Source organism: Perca fluviatilis, chromosome 1, assembly GCF_010015445.1.
Source record: "Perca fluviatilis chromosome 1, GENO_Pfluv_1.0, whole genome shotgun sequence".
Taxonomy (NCBI): domain Eukaryota; kingdom Metazoa; phylum Chordata; class Actinopteri; order Perciformes; family Percidae; genus Perca; species Perca fluviatilis.
This window is the reverse complement of record NC_053112.1, coordinates 25,530,119-25,539,546: the sequence shown is the minus strand read 5'-3', so window position 1 is coordinate 25,539,546 and position 9,428 is coordinate 25,530,119.

The following is a 9,428-nucleotide window of genomic DNA, read 5'->3' as shown; positions in this document are numbered from 1 at the left end:
ACTCACATGTACACATTGCCATCTAGATAGAAAACCTGTTTGTTGTTGTTGTTGATTACAATTTAGCTTCACGTTCACATTTGTGATTGAAATCGATATGTATAACATTTCAGAATGGTGGTGATGATTGTGTCTCTGTAACAAGACAAAAAAGTGTTTTTTTTCAGATAATTTCCTGTTTGTATTTCAAGTTAGCCATCAGCCCCCACATACCCTTCACGAGTGATCCGATACAATTCCAGGTAAGCTTTACAGGAAACCCACAGTGACATAACAGCCCCTCATACAACTGCAAAGCTTAAGACACAGACAGACAGCAGCTGCAGACTAGTGGCCTGATGATGGTGTTGTTGAAATTGAGAAAGAAAATGTTTTAGTTTATTGTAAAAACAAAAATGCTACAAATTGTTAAGAATCTCCACTAACTCATTGAAAACAGTGGTCAGTTGTTAAGTTAGATGTTATTTATGTCTAACTACAGTCAAGCCAAAGCTCTGCAGCCACCTGAGCTACATTTAGACATACAGTTTATTTCTGAATCTATGTCATATAAGTAACCACATCCTTACTTTGTGAAATCAAATGAGGTCTGTTCTGGTTGCACTGTGTGTGAGTGTAGCCTACTTAGTTTGCAGACAGATGCAGAGTGTGGTTTCATACTCAGATATGGTCAGTGGAGTTATATTCAATATATGATGTTCATCTGCGTCCTGATGTCTGAATAATATATTGTGGCATTTTTGGATGGATGATTGTTTCTTAAACAAAATACATATTTATTTTGACTTATTATAATATTTATGTTTATCCATATAGGCCTACACACATATAGATATACAATTGACAATAACTTGCAATGAGGATTGGAATAATGGAAACTTGAAAAAAGGCGTTCTAGGAAAACCATAGAAGGGTAAAGGGATGCTGATTGTGAACAGTTAGCCACACCAGCTCCAAGTGAAAGTCTCCTGACCTCTAGTGCAGATGTTAAGTAGTAAACCAAAAAGGCCTCACATTTAAGTTTGACTCAAAGATGTCCAAACTAAATGACACAATGCTACATCTTCATTCTAAATACACTACAAATGCTGCGTTCTAATAAAATAAAACAAAAACAAACATAGGCTACAGCTTTAGTTCTGAACAGCAGCCCGTCAAATCCAGAGTGAGAAAATGTGAAACCCTGGTGGGACACATACACAGGGTATTTTACTGTAGTGCTGCCTTTGGCTGTATTCGCAAAAAAAAGCCTACTGCATTTTGCATTTCTACACTGATAAATCACAAAGCCCACATTCCTTGTATAAGTAGCAACAAAACAATTGGATTTGTGCCACAACAGACAAGAGCACATGTTAGCAATAGTTAGGTTCATTACAACAAAGACAATACAATACAATACAATGCAATGCAATACAGGGGGGAGCTATTTTACTGCCCAATCATGTAAACATATCTGCGGGGAGTGATGAGGTCGGTGTCTGGCCCGCAAAACACTGTTCTACTGTTGTAATAAACATTGTAAACATGAGTTGTCTGACTGAACTGGTTATAAGTTAAATAAACAACCTTCCTCAGTCTTAGAATTAAACCGAAAAGAGGACAACACTCAGTTACACAAAAGTGATTAAACAACGTACCACCTTGACAGCTGAATAAAGCATCACCAAGAAAGCCAATACAGAGATGTGTAGGCTATATTTGACCATATAAACTTGAGAGCTGCTATAGCCCACAAACAAACACATTAAGAGATTCGCACAGTTTTTACACACACACGCACACAGACACACGTTTCTAGGCAAGCGGTGATTGTAAATCTGTACAGTGAGTTACAACAATAGCTAACGTTATAAATAAGTGTGTTGTAGGCCTACTCACCTTTCTCTGCACAGCGAAGTCCTCCTCATTCTGCTCGACGTTTAATTTCTCTGCTCGTTCATTCTCAAAGCATAGCTAATATAACTAACGTTAGTCTCCACACAACTCATATTTAAAATATGTAGAATAAGTGAATGCTTAAAATGTAGCTCATGATGTCAGGGACCATTGTCATAAATAGCAGAAAGGTCTCACACACGTCCAGAAGTGTCAAGTAACAAAGTACAAATACTTCATTACCTTAGTAGGCATTTTGGGTATCTATACTTGACTGGAGTAATTGTTTTACAGCAGCCTTTTTTACTTCTAGCTACTCCTTACATTTTCACGCAATTATCTGTACTTTCTACTCCTTACAGTTTAAATATAGCCTCGTTACTCCTATTTCAGTTCAGCTTGTTTTCATTCCGGCTCGTCATGGTTAAAAAAAACACACAAAAAAAACAACCTATCCAGATAAATTGCGCCATCCGGAGAGAGTGAATTTGATTGTGGTTGGATGAGAAGTATAAACATATACTACTGGTTTACATACAACATGCACCCTATTGGTTTGTACGCAATCCATCGCACCTGCACAGCCACAGACCCGGTGCTTATACGGCACCGGTGCCTTAACGACCGTTATCTACCGGACCGAAGAGCAACGCAGATCGGTGCATTATTAGGTGCCACTTAAATGACTGTGCTTCTCTCTGACGCTCCGAAAACGGACGTTAGAGGGAAGTGAAACATCGCCGCACGGGACGCAAGTTAACACTACACTGACAGCAGAATACGGTTAAAATGCTGACAGCTAAACGGTGTAAAAGTGAAAGTATTTCACTGTAGAGGATTGTAACACCAGACTGTAGCTGCCGTTGTCTGAAAAACACAGACTCAGTCTGAAATAAGTTATTGTTATTACATTTTTAATAAATCATTTAATTTTGACCCTGTGGCCTTAGCAATACACAAGCCGTTCTTTAATGTCGCCTTGTGCTCCTTTTTTTTTTTTAAGATCAACTTTTTATTGTTTTTATATTTTTGAACATACAGAACAGACAAATACAATTGAACAAGGTGCTTCCTTTTTTTGTGGAGGTGGAGTAGTGCACTATAGGCCCCTGTGGGGACTAAGCTGTTCTTAAAGGTCCCATGACATGGTGCTCTTTGAATGCTTTTATATAGACCTGAGTGGTCCCCTAATACTGTATCTGAAGTCTATTTCCCGAAATTCAGCCTTGGTGCAAAATTACAGCCACTAGATCCAGTCCCATATCTATCTGAGCTTTCTATCTGAGCTTTCCTTTTCTCAAATGCAGAGCAGGATACCCAGGGCTTGGTTTACACGAAGCCCCAAGGAAGAGCGCCATGTCTAAAAGCCACCATGGGCTTAGCGGATAGGGGTGGTCTATATTTCAGCGGATAATTTGTTTCGGGGTATATCAACTTACCAGCCCAAACACTGAAAGGGTCCTTGTTTAAAACATCACGTTTTTAACATTCACTAGAAGTGAATCCAGAATTATTAAATTTGGCTAGCTTTGTAGCTAGCTTAATAATGGATATAGCTAATGGTTGTAATTCACCATGTGTTCTATTAATACGTCCATGGTATTATCTTATGAAGTTATGATACATCCGAGGGATGTATGCATGCTGTAAAGCCTGTTCCGTGGATGTAACGTCATTAGCGTTTCCCAAACTGGCGGGGCTATCGGCTGGCTAGCTAGTTGCTAATATCAGGGGTAGCTAGCATGGCTGTATTAAGATCTATACATAGCTAGCTATATGCCGACATAACGTTACTACAGACATAGTGATTACATTGCCTTGGTTCTCTCTTATGATACATCCGAGGGCTGTATGCTGTAAAGCTTGTAACGTGGATGAGGGATGAAGCCATGGATGAGCTCTGTTCACGAAACTGCAGGCTAACTGCTAGCACTAGTTAGTAGCTAGCTAGCTAGTAGCATGGCCACATTTATTTATTTCAAGAGACTTTTATTTCCTAATGCCACATTTATTTATTTCACACTATTTCCAGTTATTATATGCAAATCAGGGGGCGTGGCTATCTCTCACATTCAGAGCCTCATTCAGCGCCTCCGAGCGACAAGCTAGCAGCCCCAGCAGACGCTAGCTGGCTGTCGCATCACTATATGGAGCTTCTCAACTCCGAAAACTTTGAAGCAAATTGTCAATTCGGCAACGATTTTCGCAAAACTGCCTACTGTATATTCGAAATCTAAACAGTTCATTTCTCGCCTTAAACGTTCTCAGAAGTGAATTTAGTGATGAATAAGATGGCGAAAATTGTTGTCCTGTTGTTGGTCTGCCAAAGAAGTCCCATTCACCTTGTTCTGAATGTGAGTGATAGCCATGCCCCCTGATATGCATATAATAACTGGAAATAAAAGTCTCTTGAAATAAATAAATGTGGCATTAGGAAAATAAAAGTCTCTTGAAATAAATTCAATTTCAATTCAATTAAATTTTATTTATAGTATCAAATCATAACAAAAGTTATCTCGAGACACTTTACAGATAGAGTAGGTCTAGACCACACTCTATAATTTCCAAAACCCCAACAATTACAGTAATTCCATCAAGAGCAAGCATTAGCAGTGGCTATCGCGACAGTGGCAAGGAAAAACTCCCTTTTAGGAAGAAACCTCGGCAGACCCAGACTCTTGGTAGGCGGTGTCTGACGGGCCGGTTGGGGGTGTGATGAACAGTGGCGATAATAGTCACATTAAAGGTCACAGTGACTTTGAAGGTTATCGTGGAAGTTCATGTCATAGCAGGGCACATCGTGTCATACTGAGTAGTGCAGTCCCCTATACCGGATCCAGACTACTCTGTGCATAGGAACATCACAGCAGGGCGTTGCAGGATGTAGCGTGGCGTTGCAGAGCATGGGTGGATGCGGCGGATGCAGCAGGACGCAGCAGGATGCGGCCGGGAATTGCAGAGAATCGCAGAGCATAGCTCTGCGAAGAAGAAACATAAGGACTCCGGGGAGTAAACTCCCCAGAGCTAGATTAGTAACAAGCAATTCTGGGACAGGATGCATACAAAAGTAACAAGTAGAGATGAGAGAGCAGCTCAGTGTGTCATAGGAAGGAAACAGCCTCCCCTGCAGTCTAGAATTGTAATAGCATAACTAAGGGAGGCAGGTTAAAGAGAGGTGCCTGGTCGGGCTAGAACTCTCCCCAACCGGATCGGGCTGTACTGGCCTGCCTCCCTCTACTCTTGCTATATTATTAATTATACAGTATATAAAACTGATGACTACGAGGAGAAGCAGGTGGGCCGGGTTAGGTGGACGCTGCAACTCCTCACTCCCTAACTATAAGCTTTGTCAAAGAGGAGGGTTTTCAGTTTACTCTTAAATGTGGCGACGGTGTCTGCCCCTCGAACCCAGACTGGAAGCTGGTTCCACAGAAGCGGAGCCTGATAGCTGAAAGCCCTGGTCCCCAGTCTACTTCCAGAGACAATAGGAACCACAAGTAGCCCCGCATTCCGGGAACGCAGTGCCCTAGTGGGACAATAAGGTACTAAGAGCTCTTCTAGGTATGATGGTGCTTGACCATTTAGAGCTTTGTAAGTCAGGAGGATGATTTTAAATTCGATCCTAGATTTCACAGGAAGCCAATGCAGAGAAGCTAATACAGGAGAAATATGATCTCTTCTCTTAGTTCTTGTCAGAACACGTGCTGCAGCATTCTGGATCAGCTGGAGAGTCTTAAGGGACTTATTTGGGCAACCTGATAATAAGGAATTGCAGTAATCTAGTCTAGAAGTAACGAATGCATGGACTAGTTTTTCAGCATCGTTTTGAGACAGGATATTCCTAATTTTGGCAGTGTTACAAAGATGGAAAAAGGCTATTCTTGAGGTTTGTTTTAAGTGGGCGTTGAAGGATATATCCTGATCAAAAATAACTCCCAAATTTCTGACAGCAGTGCTGGAGGCCAGGGCAATACCATCCAGAGTAGCTATATCTTTCGAAAACGAAGTTCGGCGGTGCGTTGGTCCTATCACAATAACTTCCGTTTTGTCTGAGTTTAACATTAGGAAGTTGTGGGTCATCCAGGATTTTATATCCTCAATACACGTTTGAAGTCTTGCTAACTGACCACTTTCATCTGGCTTAATTGACAGATATAATTGGGTATCGTCTGCGTAACAGTGATAGTTAATTGAGTGTTTCCTAATAATATGACCTAGAGGAAGCATATATAAGGAAAATAGAATTGGTCCAAGCACTGAGCCTTGAGGAACGCCATGGCTAACTTTGGCGTGTTGGAGGGTTTATCGCTAATGTTAACAAATTGGGATCGCTCAGAGAAATAAGACTTAAACCAGCTTAGTGCAATTCCTTTAATTCCGACTAAGTGTTCTAATCTCTGTAACAGGATTGTATGGTCAATAGTGTCAAATGCAGCACTAAGATCTAGTAAAACAAGAATGGAGACAAGTCCTTTGTCTGCAGCTGTTAGAAGGTCATTAGTAATTTTCACCAGTGCCGTCTCTGTGCTATGATTCTTTCTAAATCCTGATTGAAAATCATCAAATAAACTGTTGCTATGTAGAAAATCACAAAACTGATTAGCAACCACTTTCTCAAGGATCTTGGATAGAAAGGGAAGGTTAGATATAGGTCTATAGTTTGCTAAGACCTCAGGATCTAGGGTGTTTTTTTTCAGAAGAGGTTTTATCACAGCTATTTTAAATGACTGCGGTACATAACCTGTTAATAAGGACATATTGATCATATCTAGTAGTGAAGTGTTTACCACGGGTAACGCTTCTTTAAGTAGCCTCGTTGGGATGGGGTCCAAGAGACAGGTAGATGGCTTAGCTGAGGATATCTTTAACATTAATTGTTGAAGGTCTATAGGATAAAAGCAGTCTAAGTATATGTCGGGACTAGTCGTTCGTTCTAGCGGTCCTGTATTTAAAGATGAACTGTTAGAAGTTAAGGGCAAAAGGTGATTAATTTTATCTCTAATTGTTATAATTTTATCATTAAAGAAGCTCATGAAGTCATCACTACTCAGTGCTAGAGGAATAGATGGCTCAGAAGAGCTGTGACTGTCTGTCAGCCTGGCTACAGTGCTGAAAAGAAACCTTGGGTTGTTCTTATTTTCTTCTATTAGTGAAGAGTAATAGTCTGATCTGGCTTTTCTTAAGGCCTTCCTATAGGTTTTGAGACTTTCTTGCCAATCCAAACGGGATTCTTCCACTTTGGTGGAGCGCCACTTACTTTCGAGGTTTCGCGAGATTTGTTTTAATTTGCGAGTTTGGGAGTTATACCAAGGAGCTGTTTTCCTTTGCTTTATCGTCTTCTTTTTGAGAGGAGCGACAGAGTCTAAGGTCGTCCGTAGGCAAGTCGTAGCACCGTCTACAAATGTATCAATTTGAGAGGAGGCACGAGTCACAGCCAGGTGAACAGCTGAGGGGGGGCATCGTGTAGCTTGCTAGTTTTAGCTAGTAGCAACGTTGATGGAGGCCTTCTCCTAAAACCGATCCCTTTTCACAAATCGAATTACAATGCAGGTGCTCCTGCTTGCATTAGCAAGCTGTGGATAGCCCGTTACTGCTTACCAAAATATAGAATAGATTTCCAAGGAGGCAAAATCCTGAGTGGCTCGCTTTAACTCCCGCTAGCAGGCAGGCTAACTAGCCGTTAGCACAACAAATACCTAGACGTTAGCTAACGGAGCGGAGTAAAGTTTTGCAAACAACGGAAAAACTGCGACCAGACAGGTCCGGTTAAAATACAGCTAAAACGGTGTAATTAGTGACTGTATTTCGTTGTGGAGGACTTAAAATCGCAAGACGTTAAGCGTCTACCGTTGTCTGTGTCTGCAACAAGAAACAGGAAGTCAGGCGGAAACGGAAGTGACGTTCACAACTTAATTATTTAGCATTGAGTTCAAGTTAGTGAATAAATAAATGTGGCATTAGGAAATTGGGAGTAATGGAGTAATGGCATTAAATGTGGCATTAGGAAATAAAAGTCTCTTGAAATAAATAAATGTGGACTTATGAAATAAAAGTCTCTTGAAATAAATAAATATGGACTTATGAAATAAAAGTACCATGAAATAATTAAATTTATTTATTGCCTCATTTATTTATTTCATGATGTATTTCAAAGGCATATTTATTTATTTATGTATGTATTTATGTATGTATTTATTCATTTATTTAATTGTGAATAAAACGGCATTCCAAATGTGCCATCTTAAGACGTTAAAGATGAAAAGTTGTTAAAAGAAAAACTTTTCGTCATAGGGCGTGGTCGTGGCGGGGCAGCCATTTTGTGCGTTTCGCCGCCAAAACAGGAAGTGGGTGTAACACAAAAGTTCATTGACCAACTGGCTCAAAACTTTTCAGGATTCATAAGAGTCCAACCCTGAGGACAATTAAGGGCCGATATTTACTTAAAGTCATAGCGCCCCATAGTGGCAACAGGAAGTAGACCTAAAACTATACGTGCTATACTTTAACGAACTCCTCCTAGAGATTTCATCCGATGGACTTCAAACTTGGTCTGTACCATCTCAACACCTTGCAGATGAAAAGTTGTTAAAAGAAAAACTTTTCGTTAGACGGTGTGGGCGTGGCGTGGCGGCCATTTTCAGTTTTTAGCGATGAACAAATAAGTTGTTATAACTTGAGTGTACGTTGTCGTATCTGCCTGAAATTTCTCACGATGGACAAGGGTCCAGGCCTGAGGACACCTACAGGCCAAAATTGACTTTTGGTCATAGCGCCCCCCGCTGGCAACAGGAAATGCGCCTTATATGACAAACATCATTCGATTTACATGAAACTTGTAATGTGTGGTCAACATGTGATACTGAGCCGCCCCCTATAATATGACCACGCCCACTTACCCCCTTTGATAACATTTGAACTGTTTAAGGTAGAGTCTTGTGTGAGGTGTCATTGAACTCAGCAGAGAGTTCCTTCTTCATTGGTGATTGTTTGGCCCGCCCCCTATGCTTAAGCCACGCCCCCTTTCATAACATTTCAACCATTTAAGGTATACCCTTGTGTGAGGTATCATTGAACTCAGCAGAGACTTCTTTCTTCATTGGTGATGGTTTGGCCCGCCCACTACAATTAAGCCACGCCCCCTTTTGTAACTAATGATCCGATTGATGTAGACCCTTGTGTGAGGTATCATTGAACTCAGCAGATACTTCCTTCTTCATTGGTGATGGTTTGGCCCGCCCCCTACGTTTAAGCCACGCCCCCTTTTATAACTAATGACCCGTTTGATGTAGACCCTTGTGTGAGGTATCATTGAACTCAGCAGAGACTTCCTTCTTCATTGGTGATGGTTTGGCCCGCCCCCTATGCTTTAGCCAAGGCCCTTTTCACAGCTAATGAACTGTATGACGTAGAGTCTTGTGTGAGGTATCATTGAAATCAGCGGGGAGTTCCCTTTTCAGTGTTGACGATTTGCGGTGTCTGAGTGCCACGCAAATGCACGGTCGCAAGGAGCAGCGTCCCCCGGTAACCCCGATGCTATATACACGACCATC